This window comes from Gouania willdenowi, chromosome 19 (assembly GCF_900634775.1).
Source record: "Gouania willdenowi chromosome 19, fGouWil2.1, whole genome shotgun sequence".
Classification (NCBI taxonomy): domain Eukaryota; kingdom Metazoa; phylum Chordata; class Actinopteri; order Blenniiformes; family Gobiesocidae; genus Gouania; species Gouania willdenowi.
Window position 1 is genome coordinate 6,467,020 of NC_041062.1, and position 17,727 is coordinate 6,484,746.

General features: G+C 37.3%; 2 protein-coding genes across 4 annotated transcripts in view; one reads left to right on the forward strand and one right to left on the reverse strand.

Annotated features, from left to right (window-relative positions):
* Positions 1-17,727, reverse strand: part of dock1 (dedicator of cytokinesis 1) — a 211,018-nt gene that overhangs the window by 72,099 nt on the left and 121,192 nt on the right. The gene's annotated exons all lie outside the window — the stretch shown is intronic.
* The window catches only part of insyn2a (inhibitory synaptic factor 2A), a 37,959-nt gene continuing 27,309 nt past the window's right edge, over positions 7,078-17,727 (forward strand). For both annotated transcript variants that reach the window (XM_028475389.1, XM_028475391.1), the window contains exon 1: positions 7,078-7,503. The gene's annotated coding sequence lies outside the window, so the exon portion shown is untranslated. The remainder of the gene's footprint in view (positions 7,504-17,727) is intronic.

Sequence of the window (17,727 nt, forward strand, 5' to 3'; positions counted from 1 at the left end):
CTTTACAGATGGAGCTCATTAGAAATTCTCTAGCTGGAGATTTACCAAACCCTGTCTCAACATCAATCTTATATCTGATCACAAATGAAACAGAATTTCAGCTGAAAACAATAAAAGAGCTGATACTTTGTCTCTCTAACCTGTGTCTGGCTGATAATTCATCTCACTTTAGTGCAATGACAGCAGAGAGGTAGAAATTGGCGTTAGGTCTGGCAGTGAAGAGTTGCTCCATTATCAGAGCATTGTTTTAACTGTTTAATTAGACCAGTGGGGAAATGACACAGCGGCCTGCAGAGAGTCATTTCCACGAGCCTCAATACATCTCCGGAGGACGGAAACTGACTCTGAACTAAAAGGGACGATAAGGAAGGCATTTGATGATAAACAGGGATAAAAGTGACCTCCTTCCTGTCTCTATTAGCCCTGAGTCTGATAGGGTTCAGATTTCCTGGCTCATTACAAAGGAAACTACATGAGCACACAAAAAAACCTCAAATCTCCACCAAGCCTTAGCATATGGAAAGGATGAAAGAAGCTCTTTTTAACATAAAAGCCTTAATCTTAACAGCATAAAGAAGAATTGATAGAAAAGGGATTCAAAACTTCCAGCGCAAGAGTATGCAGTCCGCCACTACTGCGTAACTACTCCGTAATGCCGGAGCCCTCCGCAACAGATACCTTGTATTTTTGCCAGACGCAGGAGCAACAACGCATAAATTCAGCAAAGATAAGCTTGTGCGGGACAGGAAGTAGTGCACAAGACACAGAATACAACATCCATGTTCAATGAAGTATTTCCCCTTGCTCCTTTGCAGGGTCACAGAGGTCTGCTGAGATCACCAGCTTTCTTCATGCGCTAGGCGGCAGAGGATTGTGTTTCACATATAAATATTGTACTTTTCCACGGTTGAATCACCATAATCTCCACAAAAGTGGAAGATCTACAGAGCAGGGTTGAGTCGATTTCCTCTCGAAGGACTCACACTGTTTGTATGGCTATGTGGTTCTTTTTGTATCGACTACAACTCCCTATATTGCGCAATTGCTCGTGAATTAGCGAGATCTCTTGAGTCATTGCCACAACAGTTGCGCTTCACAGACGGAGGCGGTGGGGATTGACTGACAGCAGTTACGCAGCGGAGACGTTATGGAATACTTACGCTTCCAGTGGAAATCCGCTGTTAGAAGCCACGCACGAAAAATCAAGTAATTTTCGGAAAAGTTTCGCAAAAGAAGACAAAAAAATATCTGATGTAAAATACCAAAGTGTGAAGACGCTGCTGTAAAAAACGTATTTCACCTCCAGATATGTGGTTCCATCTATGACTGCTCATGTGCCTATGAGTCCTGAAGTGTGTGACTGGGTGAACGTAACCATCAGTGAGACTATGCCTGTAATATAACACGCTACTTAAGTAAAGGTCATTTACCAATAAAAGACATACTACAGGATATCAATCCCCGAGATTAGAACTGCTGACTTCTTCAGCGAGAGGTCAGAGAGAGAAAGCTCTCTTGTAAGAGGGTGAGATTTAACTACTTATGCATCACATTAAAGACTGACAAGAAATAACGTGATCTACCCAGTAGAAATCCTTAAAACTCCTCAACACTGCCTGTCAGCAGAGAACTGGGGTGACTCTAATGGCATATAAAACTCAAGTTACATCTACCACCAGAAATTATAATCATGCTTTCATATTGTGCAGTTGATTTAAATCCTCTGATAATAATAATTTTGTCTTTATTTGAAGAGGGAATCCAATACAAATCCAAGGTTTTCTCCACACACCACCCACAACCAAATACAAACTAAAACAATTTCAAAAAGTGTTGAAACATGTGCCTGCTGCACTAAGACAGTTTTCACACTGGCTATCAAAGAGAAGACAAAATATACTGGCATACAATGCAGAAAGCCCACTTAGTACCAACAACAGACACAAAATTGGGGGTCTGCCAATTAAAAGATAGAGAGAGCATGTTAAAGGCTAGCTGGGAAACGCTATTTTTGGAGTGCTGATCTACGATGGTTGGCAATGGCACTTTAAAATTCACAAAAATAATTGTTAATATGAATTTTTTTTTTTTTTACCATGAATGTGACCAATTCTGAAATATATTCAGGCAGAATTTAACTAAGACAAGCTTGAAGGGGCTCCTTACTTTCACCAATACACCAAAACACTTTTCTTTTTTAATGGAGATCTTAATTTCTACTAGAAACTCCATGGTGTGAAGTACCGATGCTTTCTTTTTCAAGGTCTTTGTGCCAATTCCCATCAACAACTGGAAAATAAATGTGTGTTACTGGATCTTGCCTGCTCAGTGTGACAGATTGAAAAGATGGATTAGAGCAGGAGGGAGGATTGCGCGTCAGTTATTTGTTTCTTAGTCTTGAAGCCACAACACCATGCTAAGCCTAGACGACTTGTTAACTAAAGGTCAAAACAGCCTTTACATGTAGTGGCTGGTGGTGGCGAAATGAAATCTGAAAATGCAACTTTTTTTTAAGGGCTACAACTGAACACACGACAGAAATTTATTATTTTCCTTTTCGTGTTTCTTTTTTTTTTTTTTTTTTCGTGTTTCTTGCTAAAAGCGTAAAGCTTCGGACGAGCCTCTGGACGCATTTGAGGCCGGGCTCAGACCAAGCTTTGTGTGTGTGTGTGTTTGATGAACACCGCGGCAGACAGGGACACACTTAGATGGATGTATCTGCTGGGCACATTTTGAGTTTTGCTGCTTCTCAACGAGACACTTCGCAGTGCTGTTGCACAGGGAGTCACAACATATCAGTCTTTCAACCATTTGAAAATACACTGATGGTATTGTCTCTTTCCTGGGAGGTCTGAGCTGTTGTAAACTGACAGCTCTTTCTCTGGCTGAGAGTTTGCCTTCAGGAAGATATTAAACTCAACAGTTTAATATCTATGTAGTGAAAAGATTTGAAACCTCACACAATGATTGATTATGAGGTTAAATAAGGCAAATACATTCATTAAATGAAAATAACTCAAGGAAGTCCTTTATTCACATAACTCCAGCTGGTTTTATGAGGTTAAAGGCATCTGATCATTCTGATCGTAGCATCAGCCGTCTTCCTTGTTCAGTTGTAGTATTATGGCAGATAGTGGCGTCCAAATCAGCATTTTTAAGGTCTGAGTCATCATTTCCTGGTCTGTGTATCGTCAAAATCCGTCCACCGACATGTTCCTGGTCTTAGAAATACCTTCATATACCTTCCAAGGAACTGGAGACACGCAAGTAAGCACTAAGATGTTAAAACATGCAAACAATTTGCCAACGCCGATTGGCTGAAATCTCCAAAATGGCGATGCCCACACATAAAAGAGCTATTATGTCTATTTAAAGGTTAAAAGTTGCTCTAAATGATAAAGACTTTTCTGACATGCACTTGGAACCAAGTTTTAATACTCAGCTTGGGTTGTGTTTCGCTTCAAATGATCTGTTAATTACCGGTTTGTATGCAAGGCCTTGATTTAAGGCTCTTGTTGTGAAACGCTACAATTAGAAGTTAGTACAAATGTGCATTTCACATATTTCTTGATTGTGCAGCTCTAGGATTGTAAAGGGAAATGAAATACAAGTTTTAACAGTGACAAAAAGAAAAGTCAAGAAAGGAAAGTAAGATGGAACACATGGAAAATACTGATTAAGGCGAGAAAAGCCAATTTTCTTGTAAATAAGGCAATCCTGCAAAGAAGTCAACCTGACACAAGTGTAACAGCTGCATTAGGAGAGAATTAGCACAAAATTGGTGGCAGTAAGAGGACATCAAAGTCTTTGAATCAGTACAGATCTCAATACTGAGACAAACAGGTATGTTGTCATTTAGAATCGAATAAAGCAGAGGAAAGTGATTTTTTTGAGTTGAAGTTAGAAGAAGAAAACTCATTGCCAGTGCAGTCGCAAACAGAGGCACCTCCATAGTTAAATTACAAACCACATAATCCATAAATCAATTTGCAATCCAAACAGGCAGGCAGTAAAAACTGAGTTCAGACCAGGTTTGGAACTTGGTTTGCCTTTAATACTGTTTATAATGTACATACAGGGGACAAGGACATCACACAGGACTCCCCCGACGCCTTGGCTTTGAGGTAATGAAATCAATAGGAGAGGGTAGTCCCTGGAGTGACTTCTCCACTGGCATTGGTTTATCCATCTGAGAAACAGTTTGCTTACACAAGCGGGTCGCTGAGCTTCCAATAAAGAAAATGGCAGCCTATTCCACTCTGACATACTGTAGGCATCCCCTCCCTCAGGACTTCTGCCTCTCAAATAAAGGGCTTTCTACCTTGAAAGTAAAGCCATTATCTTGAGGGCAAAAGCACAACACCTCTAAAGCTGTGTGACTTTACAAGGTCAAATCTTTACAAACATTATTCAGTTTTTTTTTTTTTCAACCACTTTCACGTTCAAAGAGGCAATAACAAGTGTAGAATCAAAAGACATTTCTACAACGCTTTGCTGTGTAAGGATGCAGTCAGTCAGACAGGCAGCACAGGTATTTGATGTCACATTGTGGAGGATTGAGTCGATGTGGGCAGGGAATGAAGAAAGACGAACAAAACTTTCCATTGTGTCTCATCCGGTACTCAGTAAAGTGAGCAGTGAGGCAGTGGGAAAAGGATAAAGAACAAAAATCAAATCAAAATGATCGCTTATCCTATTTTTCTAAGAGGTTATTCTGTACTCAAGAAAGACAAAAGGGGCAGCATGTATATATATGTTTGCATAATCAGATAAAAAATAAATAAATATTAAAAAAAAAACAATTCTGGGACTTCTTTTGGTCCTTTTTCCATATCTTTTTTCAGTAAAAATCAGCTATGTATTATGCCACAAAGGATCGAGCCAAATATGACCATAACACTTGTAATAAATGGCATGAAAAAGACTTAATCTTGATGATGAGACAAGCATCGTGAGTAGTGAATTAAGGGAATCCTTAAAAAAAAGAGAAAAAGACAGTGGAGGAGGATAAAACTGACACAAACCAGATCTTACAATAAGAATGGACACACTAATAAGAAAGGACTCAGAATAAGAAAAGACAGTTAAATGAGAAAAGGCTTTTATTGGATAGATTAAATAAATCTGGTGTGACATGTGACAAGAGGATAAAAGATTAGTTCTTCACACGGTTGGAATAATTTATCATGTATTTATAAATTTGGGGATTTCTTAGTGTAATAAATATCACTTTATTGAGGAAAATAAATCATAGGGTCTTTAGCTACGTCTTTACAACACAAGGGTTTTGACTAATTTGGTGTTTTTCTTGTTTTGACTTACAAACAGCTAATCCAATTACATCTATGACTGGAATGGAAATGTCCCCGCACATTTGAACTCCTAACCATCAAAGATTGATAGACAAACAAGTCCTACAGAGGAGTAACAGGCAGATGGGACTTTCTTCACTGCTCAAAGAGCTGCAACGACTCAAGGACTGAGATGACAGAAGGAGAATGAAGCTTTTAGGGTTGATAATACATGAGAGGCGTCTTTCTTTTGGGGACGCTGAACAGCCTGCGAATGAATTAAACACACAGGTGTGCGTCCAGGCTGGCCGCGTTTTACACACACATCTGCTTGGGGGGCATCTTGTGACAAACCGCTGCACATCAGGCTGCAAGTGGTGTGAGCTAAGGTCAACTCTCAATGGGGTCGTTTGGTTAGAACAAGGGTTCACAAAGTATTTAGATTTTTCTAAGAAGGGAGGACATTTTTTAAGGACTCGCTCTCAATCCTCATGTTAATTAAACACAATATACGGCCCTTTGTAGCCCTGAACGCCATTGGATCGATCAATTCTTTGAATGTTTTAAATATTTAAGATATTAGTAGTAGACATGAACTATCTGTACTAGTCTTATATACTGTATTAAACTAGGGGTGCCCAATGCATTGATTGCAATCTACCGGTTGATCACAGAGGCATAATCACGTATACCAAAAATGAAACCTAACACTTCAGCTTTTGACCTCAATTTGAGGGGAGCGCGAGTGGAGTAATCTGTTCATTTACGACCTCAAATTAGTAGAAGAAGAGCCTTAGCTAACCCAAAGTTGGTCACAGCCATAGACGTTCATCTAAACAACAAAAAGAAAGTATAAATACTGAAACGCTCTGTGTCGTACTGACTAGCATCGCTAAATGATGAGGTGAGCAGCTGTGCTTTGTGCTGTTGTGGATTTCAACTCCTGATCATCACACTTTCAGAGTTTTGGTTCTGCCATGATCAAATGGAAAGGCTACATTTTAACAAACTTTATTTGTATTTTTTAAAATAGATTTCAATCGAACTCAGTTTTTAACTAATGTAATAATTATGATAGTAATAATAATAATTGTAATAGTGTAAATATTAAAATCAAGTTATTTACAATCATAATCCCCCCAAACACAGTAGATCGTGAAGAGCTGTCCATGGTAAAAGTAGCTCGCGAGCCAAAAAAGTGTTGGCACCCCTGTATTATACAAATAAACTAAATATGTGCACATTTATTTGAAAGAAAAAAATTATGTTTTTGTTTTCTTTGGCACAATTTTGAAGACATTGAGGGAGCCATCGCACTTATATGTACAGTATTCATATACTGTACATATAAAGTATGTTTGTTTTATAATTATAATAATAATATTTGTCATGCACTTTGAATTAAAAGCAATGTCAGTTATATTTGAGTTATTTGTTTCATTGATGCATTGGTAACCATAAGTAGTAATAAACCTATGTAATGATACAACACAAATAACAGTTTGTTTTTTTATTATTAGAAAACCACTGGGTAGGAAACTTGTAAAAAAAAATAATGTTGTGCTCAATCAAAATTGGCATTAAAAAAAACACCTTCAACTATAAAGAGTAAAAAAAACAGCATGAAGTAGAGCGCTACTTTTTTCAGCCGACCATCCTTTCTCCCCCAGCACTCACTCATCTCCTCTCTCTCTCCTCCTCTCCCCTCCCGCTCTCGCTCTCTCATGCTCCCTCCCCCTCTCTCGCATAATCTTTCTCTCTCTTTCTCTCACAGATTCACAAACACAGGAAAGCCAGCAAAGCCATGGGAGCAGAGCTGCAAAGGCAATGGGGATATTCCTATTCTGGCTGCATTGTTGTCTCCTCCTCTGAGGTGTTTGGAGTTTAGCCACAGTGCGGGTACCTCCTCATCGTGTGGGAGTAAGTGAGTTCCGACACAGTGTGACGAAAGAGGGGCAAAGTCAGGAGGAGGGGGGTGGAGATGGTGGTGGTGAAGAGGAGTACATGAAAGGGGGAGTAGTGCTAGGTCCGTCAGGAGGCTGATGTGCAACAACTACTCAGTGCACGGACGTCTGCGTGTCCTCCTAACTTCTGCCATGGCATGGTCCTTGTTTCCAGCTCGCTTCCCATTCCACTAAAGGAACGGACATGCATGGGCACGAACTGGAACTTAGGCTTTTGCATCCTTTACGTCAATAACTTACAGTCTGAGGTGAGTTGCCCTTTTTTTTTTTTTTGCATCTCTTAGTCAGCAAGTGCAAGGACGACAAGTCCGTTCAAACAATTGTTAGAAGGAGATCTAGAGAAATCTCAATCTCTGTGCTGGGCGTGAAGCTATGAAGATGATTCCAAGGCTTATTTTTCCGATTGTCTATTAATTAAGGTCTTTATCGAGTAAAGCCAGATTTGATCCTTCCTGCTTCATCTGGTTGAAGCTCCTGAGAAGTACACCAGGTGATGGTTGAATGACTTTGAAAAACTTTAAGCATCAAGATGCTCAAACTTCAAGTGAAAACAGAAAAAAAAGAAGAAAAAAAACATTCTGCTAGAAGAATCTGACATTTATCCAATCTGGCAGGTCACAGTTTTTTGTTTCCCCCCACCTCCTGATTTTGCATTTTTTTTCTTGTTTCCAAGAGAATCGTGATGCAGATTTAACTTGACTGGACCAGCATCTCCTGCTGAAACGTTGCTTACGCACAAAGAGGGCTTTGCATGATGCTGCATTTTGTCTCAGGTTTGTTCTGTGAGTGAGCGTTACATAAAACCCACGGATATCTGTGTCAATGGAGGCATTGCAGAATTGTTGTGTGGCGCGTTTCTTTCTTTTTTTATATATATCTTTGATGGTAAGAGCGTTGAAACAGAATCGTGGGTATGGGGGCATCAGACGCGACTGAAGACTAATTTAGATTAATGGACTTCGGGAAGTCATCATCTCCTTGCTACCACTGTGCGTAAATGGTGAACGGCTGAGTGAGTGAAAGTGAGCGGGGGGAAAGGGATCAGCCATCCTTCAGTTAACATGAAAATGCAATCGAGTCCCACTCAGCCCCACAAACCTCTCCATCTCCTCTTTTAACACCCCAACAGCATCTTCGCTCCGCACTATTTCATCTCCTGAAGATGCTAAGAAGATGACAGGGTGGAAAACAGATAACTGTAGATAAATGGGGGATAGAGGTAGTAATACATTGAGAGTGAAAAATGAACAAGCAAGTCAGAGGAGGATAGAAGCAAATTACTTTCAAGAGGGACTTTAAAGAGATATTGCCCTCTGTGTTTAAGGCGAACTGATACAGTTATACCAGCACAGGAAGAATAAAAGGATGTGACTCAGAAACGAAAAGGAGCTCAATGTATTTCTTCATTTAATATTGCTTTCCTGTGTAGCATTACCAGAAGCAATCAAGGAAAGAAATATGGAATTTTTGATCCGCTTTGCAGAAAGAAGCTGCATGCATGTCACATGTGTACAAGGTCACATTAAAAGCGTCTAAACTGGGATGAGGTTACAACCAGGCACAGGCACACAGATGTTGTGCACATTGCAGAAACAAAAGCCAAAAAGAAAGGGAAGGTCATGTCGTACCAACAAATGGCCCACGCACTTTGGCCTCAAAGATTTCTGCATTTTTTTTTAACCATTTTTTCCTTAATTTTTCAATAGACACTGCAAATTTTTAGTTTGATCAGAACAATACTTTTTGAGATATGGCCAATTTAATGAGGAGGGCTATGTGTCCATTTTCATGCTATTTTAGCGCAACCTTATTTTTCTTCCATATTCAGCTTCCAATATCTCAAGAACTACATCACAAAGGAAACTAGAATTTGGTACGCTAATACAGCTCCACCTACTCTCTTAGAATATAAAAAAATATCTGCTATACATCGTATTTGGTGGACATGTCAGCTCCTCAAATTTGGTGAAAAGTTTGTCTAGGTTTCAGGATGGAACATGTTTGGGTCTTCAGTAAACAACTGAGCATATGCCTCAGCTTCCTGCAATCTGATCATCTTAGAGCTATGTACATAGACTGTTCACATCACTAATGATTAGTCACATATATGCATTAGTTCTTGAGTGATGATCTCTTGAAATCAGAAAAAAAAACTTTTTTTTTACTACTTTAATTGGCCCATAACTGCATATGGGAATATAAGAAAAAAAAATCTGATTTTATAGTATAAAGATGACATTTTCTTGTGATAAAATAATTTTTTTCTTCATGCAACATCTTCATTTTTATTTTGGACCCCTACTTTGGGTTATTTCACGACTGGCGAATATTGAAAAATGAGGCCATTGTAGCTTGCCTCTGTCTTATAATCATTTATTGTTTATTTGTTTTTCACTAGTACAATAAAAAATATAAAAACCATTGCATCAGAAAATTATCTACTTTTGAAAACATTATTTATTATGAACACATTTTTCATTTTCTAAATTTTCTCTTTTTGGGGGTGTTTTGCCTTCAAAATATACAATATACACCATCATTATCATAACAGTCATTAAATGCTGCATTTGAATTTTTCGAGACCTATGTACGTGTGATGTCCTGGAAATGTGTTGAAGTGACATAGAATGACTGTCAAAAAATAAATAAATAAATAAATAAATAAAGTGCAAAGGTTTGTTAATAAGTGAATTTGCAGGTTCATCTCTCATGGGATCAGTCAGCCAGAGAACAAATTGCTCTCACAGAGCAGAATGACCACGGTTAGGACAAGCCAGATGTCATCTTTCATGTGCTAATGGAATTATTCATTAGAATTTTGATTTTCCCTCCTCCTCCTCCTTCTTCTGCTGCTACGAGGGCCACAGCAACAACCCACAGTTGAAATGAAAGGTGTTCAGTTTATGGGAGACAGACTTCTGTTAACTACTGCGTGTGTAGAATTTGTGTTCCACCACACAGCACTTGGAGCTCAGTTGGAGCTTCAACAAGCCCAGAGGCAAAATAGAAAAACAATTATAGTAACAAGAGGGAAAGAATGAAAAAAGAAAAGCCTGTTTGACTATTTCTTCATTTATAAAACTGTCATCATACGCATTGATTATACCTAAAAAAGCACGGCAAGGCAAAACTATGTATTTCTCTAGCGCTTTTCATACACAAGACAATTCAATGTGATTTACATGATTAAAAAGTGCAACAGAAGACATTCTGGACAATCCGTGTATCATTCATTTTTCATTATGTAACAAAAACATGAAAAACGAAAAAAACACTAATTAATCTGATATTTGTTTCAAAAACCAAAATGAAAAAACGGAAAATTCAAGCTCTTTTGCTTCGGTACAGAAAACGAAAAACGGAAAACGAACACCTTTATTCGTTTTTTCCATTACCGATTTGCCAAAGTACGTGACCCAGAAGTGAACCGTTACACATTCCGAGATATCGTTAGCGCCGTAACACTTAGGAGTCTCTAAATCCTTGAAATGTCCATGAGGAGGTTCTGTGCCCAACACCAGCTAAAGTGAAAAGGACAGTTTCTGATCCACAGTTGGAAGCAGCGATCTTGTCATGCTGAACTGCTATTAGCATAGCCGTTAGCGTCGGATGAGCGTACACTTCCAGGTCACGTACTTTGGCAAATCGGTAATGGAGAAAACAAATAAAGGTGTTCGTTTTCCATTTTTCGTTTTCTGTACCGAAGCAAAAGAGCTTGAATTTTCTGTTTTTTCATTTTGGTTTTGGAAACAAATATCAAATAATGAGTGTTTTTTTTTTTTTTTCGTTTTTTCATGTTTTTGTTACATAATGAAAAACAAATGAATGAATGATACACAGATTCTGGACCAATACCCATTTGGTTATTTATACAGCAGCAGCAGAACTTCAAAGTCTAAAAACAGAATCTTTCATACGTGTTTCCACTATTCAGGATCACCAAGCTTTTGTATCTAACATTACGTTACCCACTAAATCCCCATGTTATGTCAATTCCAAACCAATTTACAAATAGTAACCTGTTAACACTTTACTAACTTTTGCAATGCATCACAACATCGTGACTGTCTGTTGTTTAAAGGATAATAGAAAAAAAAGAACATTTCTCCAGCTCAGCTCAGAGAACAGACATGATTAGACCTAGTACTGTCACATCAGAAGAAAAGCAACCTTTTATCCCAATATTTGCATTACCGACAGCCCTCAGCTGGCTTGCATCAGCTTTGCTATCCGCTCACACTCTAATCCACCATTGCCTGGGTTTATACCACTTTGCACAACTATTACATACTTCCGCTGGGAATGAGTGAAATTTCCCTGAAACTATTACCTATTTTGACCTTTAGTGATTGAACTGCACTGTTATTTCCCTTTCATGTTTTACATCCATTCATCCACTAATGCACGTGTCAAACTCAAGGCCCGGGGGCCAAATCCGGCCCTTTGCAGCATCCAATTTGTAAAAATTACAGAGAAAACAGTGTGAATGAAACTCAACAATATTTGCAGGGGCTGACAGTTTTCCCTGTTTTCACATGACTGCAGTCAATCTAAATTCTTATGAAATCCAAACATTTTCCTCAAATTATCACATAACATTTTCCTTAATTAAATAGAAATTGTCACAAAATCAAGGAAATTTAAAGTGAAGATCCTGTTGGAACTGATATCTACCACTTATTGCTGGGATATTGATGGTTTCTTATTATTTTGTATTTTATGTATACATGGAAGTGCAAACAAGGGCACAATAAAGTTAAAATTGTTTGTTAACCCGCACAAAATCTGTGGCCCTCTTGAGATCAAACTGCTCTATTTTTGGCCCCTGAACTAAAATGAGTTTGACACACCTGCTTTAGGCCATTAAGCTTTTTATTATGATTTGACTGAACTCTGCTAATATTGCACCGCACTCAAACTACATGGTCAGATTAACTTTAAAGGTAAAAATTTCCATTTTTTTAAGACTTGCCCACAATGTACAATAAATGTATCTTTGATGCTTACTTTTTTTTGTTTTAAAAATATTTATCTGAACTAAAATGAGTTTAATGTATGTTTTATAGTTTGTTCAGGACCATGGAGAGTAGGAGCCATTCACACCCTTTCAGATCTTTCGTCATTTCGTGATGATCAATAAATCTAACGTTGATTAAATACATGTTTTTGGACAGTGGGGGGAAGTTTGTTCCAAGGAAGAATACTAGGGATTCACTTAACTCCCGATACGATTCGATTCACAATAATGGGTTCACGATACGATTCTCTCACGATTTATTTTACAAAATGGGACTGTAGACAAATGATGATTGAAAAACATTCCTTTATTTTTTGGGGGAAAAAATAGAAAATACGGTACTATTTTCCTTTTATTTTTTATTGTCAAAAGAATTCCTTGATAACTATTCAAAACAATGCAATTTAACTAAAAATAAATCTTGAATGAAATAAATAAAGGAATAATACAAATGAAGAAGCCTATTAATTTAAATTCTGGTTCTATAATAAACAATGCAAAACTGCATAATAGTTATTTTTCTTTTTAAAAGTGCAACTGAAAATGTATTTTGTGCCTTAACAATTGGACTGAAAAAAAAAAAACCGTGATTGCACTGATTTACGTCATATTTGTTTGGACCAGCAGAGGGCGCTGGTAACACAGTGGTCGGTTGACATGCAGATATTCTAGCAGTGAAGAAGAGAAGCTATGCTAGCAGACAGAATAATAGAAAAACGTGACTTTTACAGATATCCAAGTAATATTACAGATATTCTTTCGGTGCTAAAGGGGTAATGAATCATTTATTAACATATTTAAGAGTAGAAGGCGGCCAGAAAGAAAGTAGCAGTAGAATCCGCCCGCCGCCTACACCTCTGGTTCAAAAAAGTACTGCGATTCAATTTTCAGAAAATCGATATCAACCGTGATACCTATGAATCGATTTTTAACTGCTTTACGATTAATCGTTACATCCCTAAGGAATACATATACATAAATTTATTTAGAAAAAATAAAAACATCTTTCTAATATGATTATTGGCTGTTTGAGTATGGCATGTTTTTTCATTGCTGCAGATACATTAATGTATTTTTGAGAAAGCAGAATGGAGATCCTATAGTAGAAATCTTTAGTGGAGGTCAGATTTCCCTTTACAGCATGTTAAAACAACATGTTGATGCCACATTCACCAAGGTCTCGCGTTGCAACCCGATTGCACACGAGGCCAAACACTTACAGAGAAAAGAAAGAACAGAGTAGAACACCTCAGGGCTAGAGTGAGTACTAAATCACAATACTTCACATTAAGCAGTCAAGAGTTCAAGCATAAAACATGAGCTAAATAATGATCCAGAAAGCACCGTATAATAGAGCTGGGTATGGATTTAGATTTCCTAAATTGATTTGATTCACAAAAAGCTTGATTCAATTCGATTTTCAATTCAGTTAATGCTGCACACACCAATGCATTACACAGGGTAGAAAACATTTCTTAAATGATCGATTTTAGGATTTAATGAAGGTAAATCAATTCATTGATTTTTTTTTTTTTTAATTAAACCAGCCCTAGTGTATAATGCTCATTTATGAGAATGATTTATAGATATTTGTAGATGTGAAGATGATGCGTAAAACACTTCTCGACACCTAAGGAATGATGCTCAACAAAGGAAAAAAACAAATAAAGTTTTAAAACTTCCGGCAAGTTCATTTTGTGTACAGTAGTCCCTCGTTTATCGTGGGGGTTATGTTCTAAAAAATAACCTGCAATAGGCAAAATCCGCGAAGTAGTCAGCTTTATTTTTTACTATTATTATACATGTTTTAAGGCTTTAAAACCCCTCACCACACACTTTATACACTTTTCTCAAACACAAATTAATATTTCTCTCTTGTTTAAACATCCTCAAAGTTCAAACCTTCATAGATTTTTAAACATAAACCTGTTTTCAAACATACAGCACTTCAGAGTCACACTGCTACTGATCAGACATTGATGCCGAACGCATTCAGAGTCTTTGTTGACGATGACATCAGGCCGTCAACACGGACACCAGTTTGTTCACCCATTCAACCATGGAGTAGAAGCTGTGTGTGACCATCTGGAGCTGTATGACACGGCCTTTATAACCAGGACCGGACTAGGAAGGATTAGGCGAGGAGGAGAATCAGCGAGGAGGTGGTAGTAGCAGGTAAAAGTTCTCACTGTAGCACTGAGCTAGGATAGCATTAGTCGCTAATCACCAGCTTTTTTCACTGGTGGTTTATGTTTATGAGAGGAGAAAAAGGAGAGCAGCTCCTCGCTTCAGCAGGCAGTGAAACTCACCGAGTTATTTGTGTCGCTGGTGGGTGAACGTAGCATTAGCCAATCAGGACGCAGAACACAATGTGCATTCATACGCTGTAAAAAAAAAATTCATGCAAAATTACACTGTAATAAAAATCAGCAAAAAACCGAGGCCGCGAACGGTGAGGGACTACTGAATTAAGGTTTCATTTATTCAATTTGACTTTGATCTCCTGACATGTTTCAATTGTCAACCGTCAGTCTTCTTCAGAGGGGTCTGCTGATCGCTTTGATGAAACTCTGACATACAAAGTTCTAAAACTGCAAGGAATTCTAACAATCTGTAGGAAATAAAAGCTAATTAGACTAATCATGATAATACTATATAAAAAGTGATTACCATTTAATAACTCCCAAACTGTTATGATTATCTGCACATTCCCCTGTCTAGAAAATTAATATGCATTTTTTTTTTTCGTAACTAAACTTCTATCATGATTAAAACCAACTTGCTGTAACGGAAAAAATAAAATAATAATGCAGGTCTTGATACAGGCAGAGCACAAAACATCAGTCTTTGAAGCTACTTCAAAGCCATCCTTTTAACTATCACATCTGCCTGGCAGGTAAAATTATACTTATTTTAAATACATGTTGATATTGTGAATATTAGCTTAGTCACAAATGCATAATTCACCTTTAACCTCTAAAATCCTCACATTTACCATTTACTGCATGGCGCCAACGTTACCTGTCAGATTTGCAGGAACCATTGCCAGGTTTATGTACTCCACTGCTGTATTCTCTCAGCACTGACTTGCACCGCATCACTCAGCTATATTTACTCATGTTTACACTCAGAGATCAGCAGCACGCCAACACTTGCTCCGACACAAAATAGGTCAACAACCAAAACGCTCTGCTGAACGACCTTTCCCGACGCGACATTTTGCCCTCTGCGTCATCAGTGTCCTCGAAGGCAGCATGCAGATCAAAGATGTGTAATTATGTGCAGAAGATGACAGAGACGGTAAATTAGTGCAGATAAAGATGGATTAGTGAGGACTGTGCTCACACTGATACTGGAGCAGCATTAGACGCCATGCTGAGCAGTGATAATCTAAAAATCCAGCAAAGTTTTATAGACCATGGAGCACAAGGTAAAACTTGGAGCAAACTTTCAATGTTCTGTAAAAATTTTCTTCGGGTAAATCATTTAATTTTTTATTCAGTTATAAATGTGTATTTCGGGTAAGATTGAGTTTCTAAATTGAACGTAGAAACCAAGGCAATAAGCAAAGACCCCTTATTTATGCCTCAGTGCAGTGGTTCTAAAACTTTTTTTGGTTTAAGTACCCCCTTTCTCTTATTTATGAATCCAAGTACCCGTCCAAGTGTCCGACTACAACATTTTGCGATAGAGCAGTGAAATGAGCAGTATTTAGATTTATTTCTATCGCTTTTATCATTTACAGTCATTTCCTGCATGGTGTGAAACCAAGACTGACCTTTGTATTTTCAGTTTCTGTTCATGTTCATCATTTCTATCAATATTCTGTGTCATTTTGTGAGTTGTTGGTATTTAAATAATTCTGTGTGTGTTTTTGGTGTCGTTTGGTTGTTTCTTATGTCGTTTTTGCATGTTTCTCTGTTAGTTTTGTGTATTTTGTAGAAATCTTGTGCATTTTTCTCTCATTTGTTGTCATTTGGTGAGTTGCTGGTAATAGTATTTTTCTCTCTTAGTCTCTGGTGTTTCCTAATTAGATTTATTTCTATAGTTTTTATCATTCCTGGTCATCTCCCTCCTGATGTGGGACCAATACTGTCCCTTGTATTTTAAGTTAATTTTCAAATCAAGATCATTTCTATCATTATTCAGTATATTTTTCTCTTATTTTGTGTATTTTTGGTGACGTTTGGTTGTGTCTTAAGTCGTTTTTTATGTTTCTCTGTTTATTTTGTGTATTTTGTAGTAATCCTGTGTGTCTTTCGATCATTTAGTGTGTTTTTGTTGCTGTTTTATTGTGTTGCTGGTAATAGTGTGTGTGTTTTTAGTGTCTTTTTGTGTATTTTATTGTCATTTGTTCTTTTCATTATTCAGAAAAATGTTCTCTTAATTTGTATGTTTTTGATGTGTTTTTGTGTGTTGCTGGTAATATTCAGTGTGATTATCATTTTTAACTAAAAATAAACAAAATCCCATTTTTAATGCTTTAATTTGTTGATTTTCTTTTTCAATGACCTATGCTCTCTTACCCGTGCCATCTTTGTTACTTATCTGTATTTGTCTTTTTTAATGTGTTGTTTACGTGATTTATCTGATCATATAAGAGTACAGGGAGAGTTTATATGGAATCGAGATCATAAAATTAAAATACTTCAGTTTTTATTTTCAGCTTGATAAGACAAAGGGCTAACACTAAAGGACACAATGAGCTGAACTGAGCTAGTAAACATTATTTTTTACAATGACTGGTGCGATTAAATGAACCCTTTTAAATGAATAAAGCTATGCGCAGTAAATGTACAGTATTAAGTATTTAACTGTTATAATCTACTTTATTTAAAGCCCCAAAGCGTTCACAGCTCAATCTAATGGAGAGAGCCTTTTGGTCATTGTGTGATTTTATACAAACAGAGATCTTTAAGGGGTTACAGCTCTGTTACTGGTATTAGAATAAATTGAGATTGTCTTATCTAAACTTCATTTTTGCACTGGTTGTAATAAATGGGTTGATTATTTGAGGATAGTTTGTGTTGACCTTTTTTCGTGTGAAATACTGTATACTATTGAGTCGTGTTGTCAGAAATTCAGATTATCAACATATCGAAATTTAAAACGCAGTTTTAGAATGACAAATGGACAGTATCTTTCTTTCTAAACATGATTGAATACAATATTGACTTTTAATTGAATTCATCTTACAACTTCTAAAGGGCATTGAGTTGTTTGTTAATTTATGCTTATTCCCATTTCTACACAAGGAATAAATAATGTGACCTCCTGGATTGGATTTTTATTACCAGTACATGTCTCTTGGCTGAATTCTTTACAGGATAAGACACTGCATTAAAACAGTGAAACATACCAAAAAGTTAGCTTTGTCATATCAGATATGTACAATTCTGCATTGTATGAACAGTTTGTTTCCAGAGCTTTTGCTATAACAGTGGTTACCAGTGCA